The sequence below is a fragment of the Labeo rohita genome, chromosome 13 (genome assembly GCF_022985175.1).
Source record: "Labeo rohita strain BAU-BD-2019 chromosome 13, IGBB_LRoh.1.0, whole genome shotgun sequence".
Taxonomy (NCBI): Eukaryota; Metazoa; Chordata; class Actinopteri; order Cypriniformes; family Cyprinidae; genus Labeo; species Labeo rohita.
In genome coordinates, this window is record NC_066881.1 from 24,267,565 (window position 1) to 24,292,916 (window position 25,352).

Consider the following 25,352-nt stretch of genomic DNA (forward strand, 5'->3'; position numbering starts at 1 on the left):
ATTTTTGAGCTTGCGGTGCTCCGGCTCCACAAAGTTGTCTTTGTGAGCGCAGACATGGGCTTGTCGAGAGAGAAAACGCACGTGAGTGAGTTATTGCTTTTGGCGAAACTCTGCCACCCACAATGCGAACACGTTAACGTTTATAAAGAGCGTTTATACTTGGGTGGAGACAGGACGTTTATATACAGAAGTTTTTGTAAAACACACAATTCCCCCAATACCAACTGCTGTGAAATCTGGTGGGATTTGTGTCTCAGGGAATCCTTTTTTTTTTTTTTTCTCGTCATGTCTGGCCCATGCTTCGTGCTGTTGGTTCATCTCTCACACCATCTGCTGAGTCTGGGTGTCTCTCTCAGTGGGCCGCTTTCCATCAAACACACTCTCGTTCACACACACCAACGCACAAGCAATCATCTAGCACACAGTGGCCGCCCAGTCCAAGAGCTGACCAACCGTGCGTGTGTGTGCGATTTCGTGTTCAGGCATCTCCATAATCAACTGGGAGGCAGAGACAGGAGGAATACTTGAAAAATGTATTCCTGAGCTAATGACTAATCGCTTACGGAAAAAGTGTCATCTGTAACCAGATCCAGATACCGCAAGATGAGGAACGTCATCAGACTGCTTTTAGATATTCCTCAAGGCCAGATGTGCAAATAAACTGAAGTGATATCAGCTAGATAAGTTATACTGAGCCAGCAAAGCTTTACCAGTAAAATTGTGCTATTTCATCCTAAAAAAAAAGAAACATACAGATTTTTTTAAAATGGAAAACCCAGTGACTGTAAGTCGTTTATTTAAAAATAGAAATTTCTTGTAACAAAATACACTACTGTTCAAAGTTTGGGGTTAGTAAATTTTTGCTTTCTTTCTTTGAAAGAAATTATTCAACAAGGATGTGTTAAATTGATAGAAAGTGATAGTAAAGACTCATGTTGTTATTTTAAATAAATGCTATTCTTTTTAACTTTTTATTCGTCAAAGAATCCTGAAAAAAGTATCAAAGGTTCCAAAAAAAATTAAGCAGCAAGAATCGTGTGACACTGTAATGTAATGGCTGATAAAAAAATTCAGCTTTGCATCACAGAAATAAATTATATTTTTAAGTACATTAGAGTAGAGTAGAGTAGATTTTGAATTGCAATAATATTTTACAATATTACTTTTTCTGTGTTTTTGATTAAATATATTAAACATTTTTAATACTACCTTAGTAGTATTAGTTCAGTATTAGTAGTAGTCAAATGGTTTTACATTTCTCTGTCATTTACAGATTATTAGCACTTTTTTTTGCCATATCCTGACTGTTAGTTTATAAAAGTTATAATGCATTGCAAGTTAGTTAAATAAATAATTATAGCTGGTAGTTAAAAAATAGACAGAATAAAAACAAACCATTGGAAAATGTTTTGATGTTGTACTGTATCTTCTGCCTCCTGGTGGATGATCCATGTTCTTCATGAAGTAAAAGGATTTTATGTATTTGTATGCATGGCAAGTCTCTTTTCTATTCTAGCAGTGTTTTTAGTATTTTAGTATTATCCACAATAGTGTTATTTTTGAAATTACAGTAAAAACATTAGTATTGTGAGATATTTTTACAGATTATTTATTTAAATATATTTTTAATGTAACATTTTGTATTTTTTTCCTGTGATGACAAAGCTGAATATGTAGCAGTCATCTTCAGTCTTAAGTGTCACAAATTATTAAATTATTCTGAAATTATTCTAATGCTGATTTGGTGTTTAGGAAACATTTCTCATTGCTTATATATATATGTGTGTATATATATATATATATATATATATATATATGAAATAAATTGTTTTTCATTCATAGATATGAATATGTTGTTCGAAAGTTTATTTGAAAACTACTTTATTTGTTCAAAACTACTGAAAAAAAACAGTAATATTGTAAAATATTATTACAGTTGAAAATAATAGTTTTCTATTTTAATATATTTTAAAATATTTATTACTTTTATTTTATTACTTTTTGTGCTGGATAATATTTTGTTCAAACCTGAGATTCTTTTTTCCGGATTCTTTGATGAATAAAACGTTAAAAGAACAGCATTTGTTCAAAATGGAAATATTTTCTAACAATATAAGTCCTTGCTATCACTTTTTTATCATTTTAACAAATCCTTGGTGAAGAATAAAAAATGACTAATCACAGACTTTCAAACTCACAGACTTTCAAATGGTAGTCTGTATTGTTACAAAAGATTTATTTGAAAGAAATGCTGTTCTTTTTAACATTTTATTCATAAAAGAATCCTGAAAAAAGTATCACTCATTTCAACAAAATATTAAGCAGGACAGCTGTTTCCAACATCAACAATAAAACTGCATATTAGAATCATTTCTGAATAATCATGTGACACTGAAGATGAGTAATGATGCTGAAAATTCAGCTTTGCTTCACAGGAATAAATTACATTTTAAAATATATTCCCATAGAAAACAATGATTTTTCATTGAAATAAGATTTCACAATATTACAGTTTTTTCTGGATTTTCGATCAAATAAATGCAGCCTTGATGAGCAAAAAAAAAACTTTTGAACGGCAGTGTATGCATATATAAATCTATTTACTTATAATCTGATTTCATCCTTTGTTTCCATAAAAGAATGTTTCTTTGTGTCTAAATTTAGAAAGAAATTAAATAAAACTTCAATCAAATGTATGTGCACCCTCAAATCAAGATGTCATCTTTCACATCTAAAGTGAAAATGAATGGATGATTTGAATAGGATGAGTGAGGTAATGCTCATCTATATGCAGCACTGTGAGTCTTTTTTTAAGCACGGTTAAGATTTCCTGGAAAATCCAGTATAGCCGTAATCTGTCTCTCCATCTTTATCGCTGCTGTTCTCTTCTAGTTCTTCAGTTCCGTTGTTTTGCTAAACCCCTGTTGATTTGGCAAAGCGCCTTCGCTCCACGCTTTCATGGCAGTCATTCAGGCTGGACTGTTTGTTTTTGCTCTGGTCGGGGATCATCTCGTGTACGCTGTCCATCAGGAACATCACAATCTGTCTTTTATTGATGTGTAATTGTTATAATTTGAGTGGCAAGATAAGCAGCGGCAGTGTGCGTAAGCCCCGCTATCTGCAGGATCGCATGGAGAGAGACTGAGGAACATATGGTTGGAGTTAGACTAGGGAATGTAAGAAGCAGGGCACAGCCAGTCTTCCTGCAGGGAATGAGGATATTAAAGAAAGAAAGAGTAGGGGGGAAAAAAGCGTCTGAAATTGAGAAACGTGATATCAGCTCAATGGAAGGAAAACAAAGTCCTTTAAGCCTCCAGCCATTCCTGTTATTAAAATAGTATCAAGGTTTTATTGAATTTAACATGTTTAGGTTAGGAGACGCGTAAACGCCCCCGACAGTTCAGGGTTGAGCGAGAACACCCGTCGAAGGCTGCGCGAGACCTTCGGCGATAACCATCGACAATTTTGTTTTACATGTGAACGTGACAGCAGTGTATGTTTGTGCGAATGATAAATGGCCCTCAGCACCTACTTGTGTTATGTACACGTTTAAAGGTGTTATGAATGAGATTTCTCTGCAGTATCACATTAATCTGCACCTCTTTATCAAATAATCCTGTCATTTTCCAGCACGTTGCCCCCGTTAAGCAGACAATTAGCAAGCCGCTCCTCAGCTAGCTCCTGTATGCACTAAAAATGGCGTCGGAGAAGGTTAATGCCACATCACAGGCATGAAAGCGAAACAGTGGCAGGCGTTCATGGGGGACTCTGTGTTTGTCTCTCGTCACTTATCAAATATTAAGACTGTGAAAGTGGTGTGAAGCCCAGGATTAAGATGGAAGGGTGGTGGAGTTGTCGGTTACGGTAGCCGATAACATGAAAGTTTGTTTTGCCTAGACTAACGATGCTAATTGTGTCAGTTTGTGTTTGGTCGCTGATACTCCAGACACTAGGGAGAGGCAGATCAATATTGAAATATAAATACTTCTAATACTGATGTTAAATCACTGAAATCAGTTCTAAATTTGCTTCCAGTATGGATAAACATGTTTTAGCATTTATGACATTGATTTTGGAAATTGGTGTGTATCAAAAGTCTGAGTGAATAAATTTATATATAAATGAAATCTATACATTTTATGTATAAAATATGTAAAATACAGTATTTTATATATATATGCACTACCAGTCAAAAGTTTTTGAACAGTAAGATTTTTAATGTTTTTTTACAAAAAAAAGCATTTATTTGATGCAGAGTACAACAAAAACAATAAAATTTTGAAATATTTTTACTATTTAAAATAACTGTTTTCTATTTGAATACATTTTAAAATGTAATTCATTCCTGTGATTTCAAAGCTGAATTTTTAGCATCATGATCCTTTAGAAATCATTCTAATATTCTGATTTGCTGCTCAAAAAACATTGTTTATTATTATTATGTTAAAAACAGCTGAGTAGAATTTTTTCAGGTTTATTTAATAAATAGAAAGTTCAGAAGAACAGCATTTAGCATCTTTTGTAACATTATAAATGTCTTTATTATCACTTTTGATCAATTTAAAGCATATAAAAGTATTCATTTCTTTTATTAATATATTTTTTAATTCATTTAATTATTTCGCTTTTAAATGGTATAGTGTATAATGTTACAAAAGCTTTTTATTTCAGATAAATGCTGATCTTTGTATTTTTCTGTTCATCAAAGAATCTTAAAAAAGTACTCTGTTTTAAATATTAATAATAGTAATACAAATGTTTCTTGAGCAGTGATTGGAGTACTGATTCTGAAAATGTAGCTTTGATCACAGGAATAAATTACAATTTAAAATATATTCAAATAGAAATCGTAAAAATATTTTAAAATGTCACATTTCTTCAGTACTTTGGATCAAATAAATGCAGGCTTGGTGATCAGAAGAGACTTCTTTAAAAAAATCAATTCTGGGTCATTTTTGTTGCTTTTAGCATTTATCCTTCCTCCTAGCCATTGTTTGTGTGTGTTTTGTCTAAAAGAAGTGGTCCACGATGCTTTCATCCCAGAGCTTGATTTACAGACGACTTAATTTAAAATCCATTCCCGTATTCCTATATATACACAGAATGGCATTAAATAGTTATTACAATCTGGTTTTGTTTCCAGTGTAGCTTCGACCTTACCACACACTGCAAAATTGGACTTGCAAACAAACTTTTGTAAACGCATTGAAAAGGTTGAAACAACAATTAGATGACTAGATGCTGGTCGTTGCATTCTAAATACTGTTTTTGCTGCTATAGGACACAGTTGTTTGATATTATGTGACCCGCACAGGTTTAGCAAAACAAACCCACCTACACATTGTCGGTGCAGGAAATTCAGTGGAAACCTATAGTCTCAGGAAAGGGTTAAGGGTGAGCAATGTAACCATGTTATTTTCTCTGAAATCAACACTTGCTCCCCACAGTATGAGCACTGGAGCCAAAGGGAATGAATGGAAACACATGAACAGCGCTGCTATGCAGATTTAGCTGCATTTTAACCACAGTACACTTCTGAAGGCTCTGCCCCTGGCTATCTTTAATGAAGACCTCTTTTACTTCACGGTACATGGTGGGAAAGAAGGTGGATGCCAAGTTTAATGTATAGGCTTGAAGGAGGTATATGGCTGTTTTGCGTATTTTAGGACAGGTATAGCATTTTGTACCTGGCTTTTAGCTTTATGAAAATTTCAGTTAAAATAAAGGACCCATATTTTCATCTGTATGTGTGTATTTGATTATGGTGACAAAGAAGGAATGTACTTTTTAAAATTTTCATAACATATATGGCTATACATGATTTGGCGTGTGATTTCAGATCACTGTGATCTGTAGCTAACAAAGAATATGTAATGTGCACTTCACTGCAGTACATGCAACAAAATTATTTATGTGTACTAAACCTAAATACAGTCCTTTTCAATAAACGTTTTTGTACATATTTTAGGAATTAATTATGTTTGGCTAGAACATTTAAAATCTTACTTCAAATAAGATTTCCCTTGTATATACAGTTGCAGTTCTTTAACTAGTAAGTCTTTGTTTACATTAGTGCTGTGAATAGTGCTGTTTGAATTGAAACTGTGAATGTATGTCTCTATCTCCTCCTTTCTGAAGCTCTTTTACACCCTAAGCACTCGTGGCAGTACAGTGCTATCTGATCTGGACTCCCATTGTTATGTCCAGAGGTTAAGCTTACATCCTTTTGATAGAGGTTCATTCCCGCATGTCTTGGTCTGAGGCCCAAGTTGTGTTTAGTGCCCAGGGCCTTCGAGTGGCCCTTTGCCACCTGTGATCATGATGCCAGGAACATGGACAGATATCCAGAAAGCTGGACTCCCGCAGGGATGGCGCTGATTAAAGCGCTGTGAAATGTAATTAAATAAAAGAAAGAAACATTCGTTACAAAAAGGAAGGGAGCTGTGGAAATTATGCATCAAACTGAACCAAAATGCTTTCATGTTGAAGCAGCGTTTTATCGTATTGATGGTATAAATGCCTCTGTTTGCTGTTTTGATATAGATGGTTCCCAATAGGAGACTAGTTTATTAGTGAGATTTTTAAAAATCTTGGTAACACTTTACAATAAGGTGTCATTTGTTAACATTAGTTAATATATTAACTTACATAAATGAACAATGAGCAATACATTATTAATCTTATAATGTTCGTTCATTGTTAGTTAGTGTTAGTTCACAATGCATTAACTAATGTTAACAAACACAACTTGTGATTTTTATAATGCATTAGTAAAAGCTGAAATTAACTTTAACCAAGATTTATAAATGCTTTAGACATATTGTTCGATCTTAGTTCATGTTAACATTGTAGATTTTTATTGGTATGTTATTATAAATATGTGCAGTTTATATTTCAAATACGTTTTATTCTTTACACTATCAGTCAAAAGTTTTTGAACAGTAAGATGTTTTTTTAATTTTTTTTTTTTTTTAATTCTCTTTTGCTCACAAAGCCTGCATTTATTTGATCCAAAATACAGCAAAAGCAGAAATATTGTGAACTATTTTTACTATTTAAAATAATTGCTTACTATTTGAATGTATTTTAAAATGTAATTTATTCCTGCGATCAAAGCTACATTTTCAGCATCATTACTCTACCCTTCATTAATATATTAGAAATTAATACTTTTATTTAGCAAGGATGCTTTAAATTGATCAAAAGTGATGATAAAGACATTTTTTAATGTTACAGAAGGTTTCTATTTCAGATAAATGCTGTTCTTCTGAACTTTCTATTCATCTAAGATTCTACTCAGCTGTTTTCAACATAATAATAATTTAAATATTTTTAAATCAGAATATTAGAATGATTTCAGAAGGATCATGATGCACAAAAATTCAGCTTTGAAATCACAGGAATGAATTACGTTTTAAAATATATTCAAGTACAAAAACAGTTATTTTAAATAGTAAAATATTTAACAATTTTACAGTTTTTGCAGTTCTTTGAATCAAATAAATGCAGGCTTGGTGAGCAGAAGAGACTACTTCGAAAACATTAAAAAGCTTACTGTTCAAAAACTTTTGACTGGTAGTGTATTTCTATAAGTGTATGTGTATGTATAAGAAAAACGTCTGCATAAACTCGTTAACCTCGCTAATCGACAACTAGTCAATCGTTGTGACCCTTCCCAAGAAGTGGCGGTTATTTTGTTCTCAAGCTTGGCAATACAAGTGAGGACAGTGCGGTCATTGCTCCATCCCATCATGCTGTGTATGCAAGACCGATTCTTGCTGAGGGCAAAAAAGAAGGAGTGCAAATGGCTGTGCGGTCACTCTTTTATTACCTTTTAACGGATTATAATTGTGTGCTAAGTGCTCTGTCTGCCGTCCCTCCCAGATGGAAGCTGAACCCTTAATCCTCGATCTGGAGGCCGTCCCATTGCTTGGGGTGGAGAGGTTTCCATCAGCATTTTGACTTGGCATCTGAAATTTCACACACATACACACACAGAACGTATACCCGTAGGATGTCTGTAAACGTCCTCTGACAGCTGGGCATGCCGCCGATTTTTCTAACAGTCTTTAACCTTGTTTTAATGATGCTGTCTGAAATACATCAGCTCAACACTTTGGAAATGCTTTTCAGATGCCCTCTCTAAAAGCTGCCAGATTTTAGTAGATTCTCCACAATTAGAGATTGGCAGAATTCGATGCTTCAAGTGTAAAAAGCTTTCTTTCGGGGAGCCTTTTCTTGCTATTAGGAAGGAACAGCTGGCATAGTTGTCATTTCTTAAGAAGCTCGTCTTGATTTAGCTGCAGATCCACTAAATTTGAGTTAAGATGTTGAATTGAGACACTTTCCCTTATTAAATATAACAACCTGTCTGGTACACTCAGTAAAGTGATTTGTTTCCGCAGAGTGATACTGCAGTTCACCAAAAATATAAAGGAAAGTTATTAATGAAAGATAACTCACTTTCATGTCCTTTTAAAATTCTTTCATAGAACACAACAGGTGCATTTTCAAAGTATATCCTGGGCACCTTTTTCCTGTATAATTAAAGTGAATGAAGAGAGACGCTTTCAAGCTTCAAAAAGGACATGACAGTATCATAAAGTAGCAGTTAATGAGTTGAACTTGAAAATTGGATTCCTGAACAGATCCATTTTGTTACTTTAATCAAGCGATTCATTGGAAAAATCAGATTTAAAAGAACAATTCACATGTACTTCTCACATGAATGCTGAGCTTCAACCCGTTCCTTACACAAAAAGCTGTCATATACATACACTGCTGTTCAAACGTTTGGCATCAGTAAGATTTTTAATGTTTTTAAAGAAGTCTTATCAAGGCTGCATTTATTTGATCAAAGATTTACACACAATTTCTATTGCTATTTAATATACTTTAAAATATAATTTATTTCTGTGATGCAAAGATGAATTTTCATTAGCCATTATTCCAGTCTTAAGTGTGACATGAACTTTGAGAAATTATTCCAATATGCCGATTTATTGTTAGAATTATCTATCTATTATCTATTTTTTGATGAATAAAAAATGTCTTTACTATCACTTTTTATCAATATAACACATCCTTGCTGAATAAAAGTATTAATTTATTTCAAAAAAAGAAAGAATAAAAATGTACTGACCCCAAACTTTTGAACGGTATTGTATATTGTTAGAAATCATTTCTATTTTAAATAAATGCTGTTGTTTTCAACTTTTTATTTATCAAAGAATCCTGAAAAAAGTATCACAGGTTCCAAAAAAAATATTAAACAGCATAACTGTTTCCAGCACTGATAATAAACCAGCATATTAGAATGAATTCTGAAGGATGACACTGAAGACTGGAATAATGAATACTGAAATTTCAGCTTTGATCACAGGAATAAATTTAATTTTAATGTATATTAAAATAGAAAAACCTTATTTCACAGTGTAGTAATATTTCACAATATTAAATTATTTTCTGTATTTTTAATTGAATAAACAGCCTTCATGAGCATAAAAAAACAAAAAATCGTACAGATCCCAAACTTTTGAACAGCAGTGTACGTATATCATATTAAATGTAGTGCACAGATTGTGTGAATCACTTTTATAGTACGTATAGTTCTTTTCTTTTGCCATTTTGAAGCTTAACAGTCTCAGTTCTCATTCACTTTTATTATACTGAAAAGACTGTCCAGGAAAAATCACAGTTTCAGTTCCACAAAAGGAAGTCACACAAGGTTAAAAACTACAGGCACACTCTTAAAAAAAGATGTGTTGTGTTATTTCTCAACACATCTACGTGTCTAGATAAGGACAACACATTTTGTGTTACTTTTAACTCAGCGTGCGTTAACCCTCTTAACACAGAATGTGTTTACATCGTTTACACACTAATGTGTTATAATCACACTATTTGTGTCAGAAATGTGCTGTTTTTTATATAATTTGACAAAAATTATAAAAACATTTAATTAATTAAAACCTCACTGCTACATTTACATTAAAATCAACTAACATTCACTAAATGTAGTATGACTTAAAGGTTTTTATAGTTTTATTTTTTTTATTTTATTTTTTTTTTTACTTTAAGTGCATACAAATGCACTCAATATCTCTGTCATCGACAACCACAAATATTTTCCATTCAAAGCCTCTATTCAGATACAAAGGTGGAAATAAAAAGATCCATTTGTTATGAATACATTACATACAGTATCACACAAAAGTGAGTACACCCCTCACATTTCATCAATCATTTTAGTATATAATCGCAAGGGACAATACTATAGAAATGAAACTTGGATATATTTTGAAGTAGTCACTTGTATAGCAGTGTATATTTACTGTCCCCTAAAAATAACTCAACATACAGCCATTATTGTCAAAACAGCTGACAATAAAAGTGAGTATACCCTAAGTGAACTTGTCAAAACTGTGTCCAAAGTGTCAATATTTTGCATTAGCACCATTGTTATCTAGCACTGCCTTAATCATTCTGTGCATGGAATTCAGCAGAGCTGCATAGGTTGTTGCTGGGATCCTCTTCAAATCCTCTATAATGACATCATGGAGCTGCTGGATGTTAGACATATGGTGCGTCTCCACCTTCTGCTTGAGGATGCCCCATAGGTGCTCAATAGGGTTCAGGTCATTATCATGTTGAAAAGCTGCCGTTTCTGAAGGGAAGGCATCATGTTCTGCTTCAGAAATGTACAGTACATAATGGAATCCATGTTTCCCTCAATGAACCACAGCTCCCCAGTACCAGCAGCACTCATGTAACCCCGGACCATGATTCTACCACTACCAGACACAATTTTCTTGGACACCACGCTGAGACACCATCTGAGCCAAACAAGTTATCTTAGTCTCATCAGACCATAGGACATGGTTCCAGTAATTCATGCTCTTGAACAGGTTGTCTTCAGCAAACTGTTTGCGGGCTTTTTTGTAAGCCAGCTTAACAAGAGCCTTCCTTCTCGGATGACACCAATGCAAACCGACTTGTTGCAGTGTGCAGCGTATGGTCTGAGTACTGACAAGTGGACCTTCTACTTCTGCAACCTCTAAAGCAATGCTGGCAGCACTCATGCATCTGTTTTTTGAAGCCAGGTTCTGCACCTGACGCACAGAACAAGCACTCAATTTCGTTGATTGACCCTTGCGAGGCCTGTTCCGAATGGAGCCCGTCTTGGAAAACTTCTGTATGACCCTGGCCACAATACTGTAACTCAGTTTTAGGTTGTTACTGAACCTCTTATAGCCTAGGCCATCTTTGTGGAGAGCAGCAATTCTAATTCTTTGCCTTGAGGTGTCTTGTTGAACATCCAGTGGTCGGTATGAGAGAATTGTACAAAGCACCAAATTTTAACTGCTCTAATACAAGATACACAACTTTGTATGGTCCTGTCAAGCAGACAAAAACATGAACATGGTGAATAGGACATGTGGCTTTGCATGGTTAAATGACACAGTGCTGTTATCACTTAGGGTGTACTCACTTTTGTTGCCAGCTGTTTTACAATAATGGCTGTATGTTGAGTTATTTTACAGGGGACAGTAAATATACACTGCTATACAAGCTTCACATTGACTACTCTAAAATATATCCAAGTTTAATTTCTATAGTATTGTCCCTTGAGAAGAAATACTAAAATGATTGCTGAAATATGAGGGGTGTACTCACTTCTGTAAGATAATGTAGCTAGAAAGCAAAGAAAAACCTAACACACGCATTTTTTTAAACACACAATCAATAGAAAATTACACAAAATGAATACAGTTCCTTTTAACAATAATCAAATTACTAGCACATCAGTTTAGAAGTGTTTCCATCCTGTCGTCATTGTGCAGTCATTTCCTTCATATTTGTCAAAGAAAACAACGAGTGCCTCCTCTAGGCTTCGGTCTATGATTCTACACTTACTTTTTTCCCCTCTGGGCATCTGGATGATAAAGAAGGTTACTATGTCATTTCCTGCCTGCGTGACACGGGCCACAGTGGGTAAAGCTGTCTGCTGACCTGCCCGACTCCCCTGATCTGGAAGTGAAGTCTTTTACAGTGGCACATCCTGCCATCTGTCTCTGTCATGTGCTGCAGATGCCAACGGATGGGCACCATGCGGGCTGGTAGGCCAACCCGAGGGCAGACAGCAGGCATCGACAGATCAGTAGCACTATTAAACTCAATTGCTGTTTACAGTGATTTTGGAAGTGTATATATATATATATATATATATATATATATACATACATACACACATTCATACCGTCTGGAGTAAAAATAGCCCGGTGAAAAATCTGCTGTGCGCGTGTTGCCAGAAAATTAGCATGCCCTCAGTTGTCGTGTTATGCCCGTCGGTTATCCTTTGTTTACTTAACCCGCTTCAGTCCTTTGAGAGTTTTTCTTTTTTGTTCTCGTCTCACTGGGATAGCATTGTTAGCCAATCTTGGAGGATTTAACAAAGGATCAGTGTAGCAGCATTGGAGATGAAAGGAAGAGATACAGCAAACCCAAAGAAAACAGTACGGAGGCTACAAAGATAACCTAATGAAGATCACTGCGAGGAAGTTCCCTTCACCTGTGCTCATGCGGTTTGGACGGAGGGAAGAATCACGTTGTTGTTGGAGTGCCCCGACAAACACTGGCCTGGATTGAGTTACGATTGTTTTCTCTCGAGGAAGGAACACAACATAATCAGACCTAATGTTCTGTATCTGTGTCCAAAACCGATGTACTTGGTTTGGCCTTTCTTTTGCCTTGGGAACATGTCACTACTGGAGAAGTCGTACCATAATAAAGGGTTGAGGAGTTTTTTTTATAGGTGCTATACAAACAGACCAGCTTTACGAAAGCCTTCCACTTTCCTCCTCCTGCGAGAGTTGTGTGATTTTCAGGAGTGAATTGAGAATGCCTTTTAAATTCTTGTTTTATTTCTGTATTTAAAATTATTTTAAATTTAAGCAGGGGAGGGGAAAAAATGCTGTTTGAATGTAAGGAAGTAGAATTACAATTAAAATCATATAATTAAGTAGAAAAGTAAAGTAATTTTCAAAGCAAACCAGAAGATCCAATTATTATTTATTTATTTATTTATTCATTTTTACTTAAACGTTTATTTTAGTTTATTTAAAATCACCATTAATCACCATTTTTAAAAAATCAACACAGAATACATTACCTGTGACATTACCCTACTTTATGACATTACATGAATTTCTTTGAATGGACCATTTGAAGTTTTTACAGTTTTTTATATTTAAATTAAAAAAATATATATTTAAGTTTTTTTATATTTACATTTTTACAATTTTAATGTATATTTATAATGAATTTAATGTGCAAAGATTTTTTCTTATTTGGAAAGTATTAGAAATGTAACTGTGGATTTTTTCTTTTGCTATTATAAATATAATTATCAGGGATGCACAATGTTGGATTTTTCCGACATGCCTATATTTTTCAACTCATTTTGGCCAATAGTCGATGCTGATACCAATATTTCCTTTTTTTTTTTTTTTTCGAAACAACACCAAGTCTCTCCTGTGCAGAAATTACAAGCAAATGATTTTTGATTTTGGCTAGGTTTTTTTTAACAAGAGCTTATTTGTTAGAATTACAATAATGAACAATAATGAAGTTCTTTTGTAATGACAGTACATTGAAGCTTTGAAAATAGTTATAAATAAACTATATATCAATAGCTGCATTTTTTTTTTTTTCAGAAATATGCAGTGGTAACCTTAACATTTTATTTTAAGATTTAACATTTGTAGGTGGTCTAAAACCGCTGCTTATTTCTCTTATCAAGACATATCGGCATAATTTTTCATACCGAGCCGATGCCAATATTATTATTTTTAAGCCATTATTAGCCGATTCCGATATCTGTCCGATAATATCGTGCATCAGTAATAATTATTATTAAAAATTTCCATTTACCGTTATAGAAGTTTACCCAACTATGAAGACTTCCGCTTCTGAGAACCCTGGAAAGAGTCCATTGCAATTCAGTAAATTTCTTTTCCTGTTATTCCAATTCAACTTCCCCACCGATTCCATCTCATGAATTGAAAGCAGTGTAATTTTGGTTTCAGATCTCACCAACAATCACAAAACCCCAAAGACTGTTTTATAAACTTAAACTAGTGCTGTGGAAGTGTTTGTTTTGTGTTTTCTGGTCTTTTTATTTGGAAGTTGGGAGACACAGCTTATGATTCACAAACCGGTGGAATCAGAGATGTTTTCCAGGTCGTGTGTTTATGAATCAGCTCGTCAGTTATTCTGTGATGGCTTACATCCCTGTGCCCTGTGCCCTTGGCATTATATCTGATTACGTGCCCTCAAACCTGAAAACCAGAAGGTTCAAGGTTCGTTTCTAAATGGATGACCCCTATTTGCCACACTGCTTTGGGAATAAAACCGCTGTCAGTGGTTTGTCAAAGCAATGAATGGCGTTTTTTCAGATTGTTGCCCTCGTACAGAGCAGACGTATGATGTGGATCAAGTGTCAGATGTTTGAATGAAGAATAGGAGTCTTTATGCAAAGTATCCTAAGGGTACATACAACATGATTGCTGCCATCTATTTCGAGCCTCCTTGGCCACGTCCGTTTCTATACACACTTGCTGTGGACTAATAACCTTGTACCGCCAGCTATATAAATGTTTTCCTCTGTAGAACACGGGGATAGGAAAGCAGCTGTCATCTACATCCCACCAAGTTGTAAAAATGTAGCTGGGTGAGAAATAGCTAATAAATAAGCAGGAATGTTTCCCACTTTGGCGACTCAAATTTATGTTTATATTTGTTTGACTGTGCATGCATTTATGCAGTGAATGTAATGTTTTATGCCTCCTTGGCGCTTCGCTGATGTGTCAGAGTAGAAATCCAGGTTTGCTCTTTTTTTTCTGAGTCAGTGTAGAAAAGCTTTGCTATTCAAAACATATGATGTTACAAGAGGCAAGCCACAACTAAATGTTTTCGTATGATGGCATTTCTTCAACTATGAGCACTTTTGACCCTATGAACTTTAAGAAAATAGACTTTTTACACACTCACAAATTATGTCATTTTCTACTAATAATATCCAATGGGGTATGTACAGAAATTACATCTCAGGAGAATTCTGTCATGTGTAATTACAGGATTATACGTTTTTCTGAAAGTCATCAACATCTCCAATACAATGTCATTTCCACGTCATCTCAAATTATGTATTGTGTTTTCTAGTAGGCAATCTGTGATGGAATTATTTGTTTTGATAAGAGTAATTTCACATCTAGCATTTTGTGTACAGTATCATTAATACTCATTATTAAATTACATTGGCACATTTTTGCATAATTTGACACAATTTGATTTAAAGACAGTAAAAATTAATGTCACCACTTCACTGACACTGTTGCCTCTATGGTAAACATGCATGCTATTTTCTAAAGGAAAAAAATGTATTGGGGTAAAATTATTAATGCATAAAATTATTTTTGTTATTAAAATTGCATTTAAAAATGATAAAAATCACTTGCATATTATAAATATGAAAGTCTCCTTTAGACTGTTAATAATTGATATTTTTTGATGATTTTGCACAGTTTAAAAGTCTGGGTCTGATACAAGGACAAAACATCGTAACATCTTTACATAAAAAAAACATTTGAAAAGCAGAAAGTAAAAATAAATAATTCTACCCAAGGGTGTAAAATCCATCTGGAAGTAGTGAGAAAAAAAGATGAATGCATTTATTTAATACAGGAGCATTTTTTATAACTTGAAGGAGTTATAGTATATACTAGTGTTATTTTTTTTTTCCTCCATCTGGCAACCTCAGCAGTTTGAAAACAAACAACTTATTGTAAGATTTTACAAGTAAATAAAACACTTTACTGACTGTGTAGGAAAATAAGGGACACTCTCAGACTTCATGACAGTTGCGACGTCATAAGGTCATTGCAGCTGAATCAATTTTGGCAGCGTTCGCCACTGTGCTCTTTTATAATATTCCATTAGTCCCCGCTGTGGCGAGTTACTGTTCTATCTGTCTGGCTATGTGTGCGTACATATGAATTGACATTCATTATGGATGTGCTTGTCCTAATACGGGCCATGCTTGAAAGCCTTGCCTGAAATCTGATACCTTTTTTTTCCTTTCTTCATCCCCTTTGGACACGGTGACCCACTTTGTCGGCAGTTGGCACCGAAGACGGTTCGAGGGTGTCCACCTGGATTTAGTTAAGGGGTGTGGAGTCGACTCGTCCCTGCACACACACACACACTGTTTCTCCCTGGCCTCCCCCTCCCCTACTGGCTCTCTGCCACACTCTCTGTTTAAAGTGGCTGTTTGCCAGGTAAAGATGAATTACATTTAATTATTTTACCACTGATGCATCAACAGGGGTTCTACTTATAGATCTGGGGGTATTAAGTTAGTGCGGTTTACTCTCAGTGGAGCCGGAGAGAAGATCATGACGGAATATGTGCTCTTCCGTCTCTCTCTCTCCCGTCCCCCAAGATGAGGGCCCCAGCACCCACTGGCTTCTTCTACCACTGGCCTAATTAGTCCCCCGATGTGGCTTAACTCTACGTATTTATCAAGAACATTAATTAGTGTCTTGGGTGCATATATAATACTTAGGGATATAGCTGATGTCCCTGTTTATTAGAGGTTTAGAAAAAGGAGTCGGGAGAGATGAGAAGGAGGCTCGTTTTTTTATTTGTTTTTAAGCATTAGCATTCTTTTCCAATTATATCTCTTTACATATATAACTAAATGCTGCCGTAGCCAATCAGAAACACTTTGTGTCTATGACTCATCTTACACGTTATCAGGAGTGTGAATTACGTTAGTAAATTTTACTACTGAAATTGCGTCAAATCAAACTAGTGCAAGATTAGCATTTGTGGTTAAAAAGTATATACATTTTTATTTATTTATTTATTTATTTTAGAAAATGACCGTTTCGTTAGATAAGACCCTTATTCCTCAGCTAGGATCATGTAGAAGCTGTATTGAAATTGCCAATTGGACCTTCTACCTGTTGAAAGTCCACTATATGGAGAACAATCCTGGAATATTTTTCTCAAAAACCTTAATTTCTTTTCGACTGAAGAAAGATGAATATCTATGAATATCTTGGATGACATGAGGGTGAATAAATTATTTTTTTATTCTGTAAGTGAACTAATCCCTTAATTACATTTCTAAGTATTTTTTTTATGAATAGAAAGGTCAAAGAACATTTGAAATAGAAATCATTTGAATCATTATAAATCTCTTTACTGTCACTCTTGATCAATTTAATGTGACCTTGCTGAAAATAAATAAATAATAAAAATCTTTCAGCAACAGCAAAGAACATTTGAAATGGAAACCATTTGAATCATTATAAATCTCTTTACTGTCACTGTTGATCAAAGTAGATAAATAATAAAAAACTCTCAATAACAGCAACAAAAAAATCCCTGGAGTTCTTCAAAAGTGTACTTTTAGAATCGTATCTAAAAACACTATTCTAGGGTAAATCTGAGTTAAATTCTATCCGCAGCATCTGTGGCTTGTGGTTGATTACCAGAAAATATCTTTTTTATGACTCGTCCCTCGGTTTGTAAAAAAGGACAGAAAATGTGTTTACATTTATGCACTTACAATGAAAGCCTAACAGAGAGCCAGAGGGTTTAAAAGCAGAAATGTGAAGCTTGTATTTTTGTTAAAGCACTTTCATTTATTTTTCGGTTTGTTGTTTCAGCTGTAATGTCTAAATCGACTAGGTGGAGGAATTCTAGTTATGTAATTCCTGCGGGTTTCTGAGTTTGCTCTAATTCAACCATGCTTTTTAAACAAGAGCTTTATTTTTTATTTAGCATAGTTGAAATATTGGATGCATTATTATTTATATTCCATTTATTCTAATTAGTGTGAGAGATTAGAATTAGAACATCATGTTATTTAAGGTATGATCAAATACAATCCTTTTAACATTTAGATGGACATTTATGCTTTAAAGAAATATGTTTACATGTCTCTCCATCTACTTTCCACAGTTTGGCGCTTTGCTATTTTAACTCTATAAATATGTATGAGCATTACTGCCTTTTAGCTTGTCTCAGTATTGCTGTCGCGAAGTGTCACCTTCCCAGAGTATGTGTTATTCATTAAGGATCTCAATGTGTGGAATCACACTTGTGGTGTCTGGCAAAACTGGCATTCATAGCTTGAAAAAATGTGTTTTTCTTAGCAGTTGGTTACAAGGATGGTTCCACCGGCCAGCCAATGGAAAACACTGCCGGAGACGCCTGGGGAAATCGATTTTCTCAGCGAGAGCCGGACTGAGACAGATTCGCTATTGATTAGGGAGTTCATGGGGTAGTCACAGCGAGCCAAGGGTGGGAGGGACGGTGTGTTAGTGAAATGCTCTTAGACTGGATGCTTCATAAATCGCACACAAACCACCACGGCATAACGCCATTTCAGATACTCCCAGGATTACTCATCCCCCGCGTGCATTCGCTGTCCATCAAAGCTGCTGAAAGCACTGCGAAAACTACAGCCTGCTTCTGTCACGATCTGACAGGAAATGGCTTGACGTGTCTAGGCGTCTGAGGTAGTATGCGAAATTAAATATCGAGATCAGCAGAGACCTATGAGGTTTTCGATGCTGTGCTTTTAAGGCGCTGCACCTGTGTTTGAGTCACATGATCCTGTGCTGTTTATGACATTACTCTGTTCAGACAGTAATTGAGTTTAATGCGCCTTGTCTGAGAGATCCTAGTTCTAGGAATGAGTTAAGCGGTGAAATGCATATTACTGAAGGTTAAAAGGTCCTTTATTGAAATGAGCTGTCATTAAAGTGCTCAAAGGGATATTAATCAAAAATTAGATTCAATCTTCCATTAACTGCATTATGTATCTACACTGGTTCCATTTACTTTATGGGTCTCTTTTGAATTTCTGAGTCGTTTCCAAAAATGGATTATGTGAACCATCCTCAAATGCAGATGAAACATTATGAATGTAAAATGGTCTCTGGGTAGAAGTGTTTGAAAAGCTACAGACTGATTGCAGTATTTAGAGAGGTTCCTCTTTACTGTTCATAAAAGGATCATTTAAAGCGTATTTTCTGAAATGGCCAGTGCAGCAGCACTCGAGGGTCACTTTTGTTAACAGGTACCTCCTATGTTGATGGGATCTCTCTGCAGCGGAAGCTGCTGGGTTAACTAGCACAACACTGCACTGAACATATAGCAGTGTCCTAACATATACACATCCATATACATATCCATTTTCCTGCCTGTCTGTCTGTCTGTCTGTCTGTCTATCTATCTGTCTATCTATCTATCTGTCTGTCTGTCTGTCTGTCTTTCGACCTGTTTGTCTACCTGTCCGTCCATCTATTTATCATTCTATCTGTCCGTCCATCCATCCATCCGTCCATCCATCGTCCTGTCTGTCTGTCGTTCTGTCGATCTATCTATCGCTCTGTTGTTCTGTCTGTCTGTCCATCCATCCGTCCGTCCATTGTCCTGTCTGTCTGTCTGTCTATCTATCTGTCTGTCTGTCTGTCTTTCGACCTGTTTGTCTACCTGTCCGTCCATCCATTTATCATTCTACCTGTCCATCCATCCATCCATCCATCCATCCATCGTCCTGACTGCCATTCTATCGATCTATCTATCGCTCTGTTGTTCTTTCTATCTATCTATCTATCTATCTATCTATCTATCTATCTATCTATCTATCTATCTATCTATCTCTCTGTCTGTCTGTTCATCCATCTGTCTGTCCTTCATCTATTTATCATTCTATCTATATATCCATCCATCCATCTGTCCATCTTCCTGTGTCTGTCTGTCTTTCTGTCTGTCTGTCTGTCTATCTATCTATCTATCAGTCCATCTCTCTACCTATTGTTCTGCCTGTCGGTCCATCCATCTATCCATCCACCCATCCATCCATGCCTCAACTGAAATTCACAGATTGAATTATAATTTAAAAGACATTCTCAATTGAGTTCTGAAAGGTGCACAACCCTGATATACACATAAACACATTTTTCTTCTGGTGTGTCAGGTTCACAATTCAATCCAGTGCTTGGTTATTTTAACAGGCCACAATTTCAGCCTGTTTTCTTTGGCCCATCTGAATAAACAGAAGAGGAACAAAACATCAGAGAGAAGTTCTCCAACCCAGACAAGACCCCAAGCCGGCCAATCAAACAGAGCATTCCATGTCCTCAAGCCCTCTGTTTGACTGCCGGCATGCTAGTTTGTTCAGCCGAGCTATGAAAGCAGTGCTGCCCACCACTTAGAATTCTAATTGGATCCGCTTTCTGAATTCATTGTTTCTTTAGGCGGTTATTAGATGGTTGTGTTTGTTCATATTGATTTGCAAGAGGCAGACGGAAAAAAAGAGGCCCAGCAGGAGGCCTAGCAGCGTGGAGAGAAAGGTGAGGGAAGAGAAAAGAGGGAGAGGGGAGGAGAGAGATAAAGGTCTGTCTCGTGTGTGAATGGTTTAAGAGCTGCTACAAGAGATCCTTTTTATGTTTTAAGTGGACAGGGTTTTGTTTGGGCCCAGCCTGGAGGACAGCAGCAGCCAGCTCGCCTACAGATCAGAGCATGAAACTGTAAACGACTCATGTTAATAAAGATACACAATGTGTGAATTAATGTGCGGGGGTAGAGAGAGCGCCCCCTAGAGTATCAGAAGTATAAGCCTAAAAATATTTGATTTCGGAGTACCAGTGCACATAATGGAAATAGTGATAAAATAACAAATGTATATTTATTATTATTTTTTTTTTCTGTATAATTAAAGGGTGATTACTTTAAAGAAGTCAAGTCACATTTATACAATAAAAAATGTTTTAAATTATCAAACAGAAAATTAACAAAATCATTGATGCTGAGTTCAAAAATGAGACAAATCCAAATTTTTCTGTAATGCAGCTGTAGCAAAACAATAGTCTTATTATTCAGCTCCAGTCTTTTCATTTTTATTTTAGTTCAGCTCAATGAGTGTGTAAAGTTCATTCATCATGAAATGAGTTCAATTCAACCATAAGCAGCACAAGTGAAGTCAGTAGGGTTGTGATTGTTTTGCCAAAATATAGAACGTTTTCATTTGTTTAAATTTAGGTTAGAATTCTTGAATTCTAGAATTAATGCTATTATAGTGAAAATGTGGAAAACACACTATGAGTGACAATGAAGAATGAGTAGATGTCTCCAAACTTTTGACTGGTAGTGTGTCATATTATCTCCTTTTAATATAACACAAATCTTTTACAGATTTAGTTTTTAAACTGTGTCACTAGTGCAAGAGATCAGTTGCATAAGTCTGGCATGAGGCAATAATGTCTACCTCATCCATATGGCAGTAGTTAACAGTCCAAAACAATGGAAAGGAGATATTGCTGTATATGGCATCATTTGATCTTTTTATATGAAAGCCATGTCTTTAGGAAAGAAAAGTTGGGGACGGATGTGGTCTTGATTTCAAAAACTTCAAAGGCTTTATTAACGTAACTTGTTTTGCTTCTGTATTATGAGCTAATTTCCAATGCTTGTTTACAAATGATCTTCATAGTTTGTCCTGCTTTGAACTTCAACCTCAGCAAAAATGCACACCCACAACAATGGCATACTCTGTTTGGATTTCTTCCAGGAAACCTTGATTATTTTTCAGAAATGGTCATTATTGCGCAATATTTTAAAACCAAATTCAACCAAGATTTTAAACAGACTGCCCATTTTAGGGTTTTTGTAACAAACACTTCCCTAGAGGGCACCTTAGTTTCATTTTTACGGCGTATGTGTGTCTCACAAGACTCATAAGGTTAGACCATGACCCATTCCTCACAGAAAGTGAGGAGAGTGTTTTTTACCGGCAGCACTGAAAGCAAACACAACTTTAATGAAGCACTTAAATTTTAGGGGTCTGGTTCTCAATTATATTTTACTTGTAAGTGTTCAGTGGCGACAGTGGAGCCACTACAGACACGTGATTATTTCAGAGCCGGTATTGTTTGAGCCTCGAGTTGTACGCCCTTGTAAAGTGAGCTGCAGTAAAAATGGAGTAATAGATTTAGCCAAGGACACATGAAAAATGAGTTCTGTTTTAATGAGTTTGCTAATACAGGCCGGTTGGGTAAAGTGTGATAATGTTGGTTGTACATGAGGGGACGTTTCAGTGGGAAGTGGTGATGATTAGCGTAATGTTGGATGAGAGAAACATATCGTTCTATTCATCAGATAATATTTGCACACATTTATTTTAAGGTCAGTGATTAAGTTTGAGTCGAAACAGGATTTACTACAAACCCTTGATGATGATAGTGGGATGACCCGTCTCTTGGAACCCCCAGCTGCCGAAATCTCTTCTCAGATCTTCGGTCTGGCCTTGAACAGATCACTGGCTATAGCTCCATGGGAGCTTTTGATCGCGTTCACCAGATTTCTGGCAAGATTTGAACTAATTCCACTGGTGAATCTCAGGACCGCTTTATGGGTCAAATCACATATTTCAGATGATCCAAAACGGCTTGTGGAAACTTCTAATGACTCAGCTGAATGCGGAAATAAACACCCACTAAGTTTCCAAAACCTCAAATATTATTGGTGGTTTGAGGCTGCATCTGTCAAAGTGTAGAAAGAAAACAGCCTCATGTAACTACCAGGTTCTTAAAGGTATAGTTCACCTAAAAAAAAATTAAAAAAAATTGAACACATACAAAAAGTTTGATTTATTATATATATATATATATATTTTTTTTTTTTGATAAACTACAATAAAAGAGGAGGGTTTTTTTGGCACAGCCAACAAAAAGTACACTACCAGTCAAAAGTTTTTGAACAGTAAGATTTTTGTTTTTTAAAGAAGTCTCTTCGGCCTAGCAAGCCTGCATTTATTTGATCCAAAACACAGCACAAACAGTAATATTTTGAGATATATTTACTATTTAAAATAACTGCTTTCTATTTGAATATATTTTAAAACGTAATTTATTCCTCTGATCAAAGCAAAAATTTCAGCATCGTTACTCCTTGGTGTCACATGATCTTTCAAAAATCATTCTAATATGCTGATTTGCAGTTTAAGAAAAAAAAATATTATTATCAATATATAAAACAATTGAGTAAATTTTTTGTAGGATTCTTTCATGAATAGAAAGATCCAAGGATCAGCATTTATCTGAAATAAAAAGCTTTTGTAACATTATACACTATACCATTCAAAAGCTTGGAGTTAGTATAATTTTTTTTATAATTTTTTTTTTTTTTTTTTGGAACAAAATGATCGAAATTAATACTTTTGGATGGTTTAAATTGATCAAAAGTGACAATAAAGACATTCATAATGTTACAAAAGATTTATATTTCAGATAAATGCTGCTCTTCTGAACTTTCTATTCATCAAAGAGAAACCTGAAAAATTCTACTCAGCTGTTTTCAAATTAATACTAATAATAATTGTTTTTTGAGCAGCAAATCAGAATATTAGAATGACTTCTGAAGGATCATGTGACTGGAGTAATGATGCTAAAAATTCTGCTTTGAAATTACAGAAATAAATTACATTTTAAAACATATTTGAATAGAAAAAAAGATATTTTTAAATAATACAAATATTTCAAAATGCTACTGATTTTGCTGTACTTTGGATCAAATAAATGCAGGCTTGGTGAGCAGACTTCTTTAAAAACATTAAAAATCTTTTGACTGGTATTGTATAAGTTTACTTTTCATTTCTGCCTCTAAGAAACTTGAAGGACTCCTGTAGATAGAATAACCCTCTGAGACGTCTTTTTAAAACATATCAAGTTGTTTTAGCAGGAAAGAGGATGAATCTTCCTCTTCATCTTCCCGTGACAGACTTCCCTTAAGATAAACTAAATTAAGAAATGTTCCCTATCCAAACTTTTTTCTTCAGAATTTATTTTGCTTCTCTCCTATCAGAATGTGTGGAGGCTGCTCATCTATTCAGATTAGAGAGGGAAAATAACAGTCCTCCAAGAGGAAGCGCACAGCTTTGTCATATAAATGATTGTGCGAAGATGAGAGGACAACAGAGCCTCCTCCCACTCTCCCTCGCAAACACCCACTTGACATTTATTGCTGCGCCTGCAGTGTGGTCAATTCATGTGTGGAGAGTGGGATTTTGCCCTCAAGGATGTTTCCACACAGCGGAGCTAGAACAAGTTTTAAAGTGCGAGGTGGGGGCTGAAGATGACTGCGTTGTGATTTCACTATATGGCTGAGATTGAGTCCATGAATATTAATTAGCTCTGGCTGTTGCTGATAGGTAATCTTTCTAGACGGTCCAGTCACTTACCTAATTAATATTGACGAGCCAAACCTTTGCCTTGTACTGTTCATAATAAATTGATATTGTGCGCAGACGTGCTTGAGTTGTACGGCCTTGTGGATGATCCACGCTGTGTTGGCATTGAGGTACAATATCAAGGCAGTTTTATGCTTGCTCAGATGCTTTTTTTCCCAATTGCATTTTAATATTAATGAATAAATAATCCGGAGATCGAGTTCGTAGTAGTGCTTGTCTCTGAGATGTCAAAACAAAAATGTCAGCAGTGTAAAAACAAGATACGATTAGAAATAGGATGTAAAAATTATTTATGAAATTACGGTTGTAAACAGAGCACGTAATGGATTTGTCTGTGCATAATGTTTTAGCCTTGAGATGTGATTTGTGATGTTCTTTGTTCAGTTTGTGATTACCGATGTACAAATGATAATTTAATCATTTCTTTCTTATACCTTTCAAATATACTAATTCAAATCATAGATAGATAGACAGGTGTGAGTTTTATATAAGTATTATTTAGGGCTGTCAGTTTAACACGCTAACTTGATTAATTAGTTATGAAAATAATGCAATTAAAATATTTTAACGCAGTTAACATACTGGCCCTGCCCCTAAACATGTACATCATCTTATATTTCATATAGTTGACTGTTGACAAATATGATGCAGGGCAACAACTCCACAAACGCAGTTATGCATCAAGATATTGGTGCACAAAAATGCCCCTGTATGTGTTTTGTTTATATATATCACGTCACACAACATCCCACGGGCAACAAGAGCAATATGACACGAGTGCTGATTTTGCCCCGATCTTTCACAAGCTTAAATGTGATTTTATACAACAGTTCAGTAAATAAGAAGTTGATGATATGTTCTATTTTAAACACATTATGTGTTTTTGCTCAGTTTTGCAAAAAGCATATTACCTTCGAAGCCCTAGAAGAATTGTTGTGCATCTCCGAGCAGCACAGTGGTGTTTAGTTACTGACTGAATCTGCGTTTTGAACGAATTGTGTGAATCAATGATTCAAAGGCCCATTCA

At 35.2% G+C, this 25,352-nt stretch overlaps 1 protein-coding gene across 10 annotated transcripts in view; it reads left to right on the forward strand.

The window, feature by feature from the left end:
- The window catches only part of macrod2 (mono-ADP ribosylhydrolase 2), a 668,211-nt gene that overhangs the window by 556,272 nt on the left and 86,587 nt on the right, over positions 1 to 25,352 (forward strand). The window lies entirely within an intron of this gene.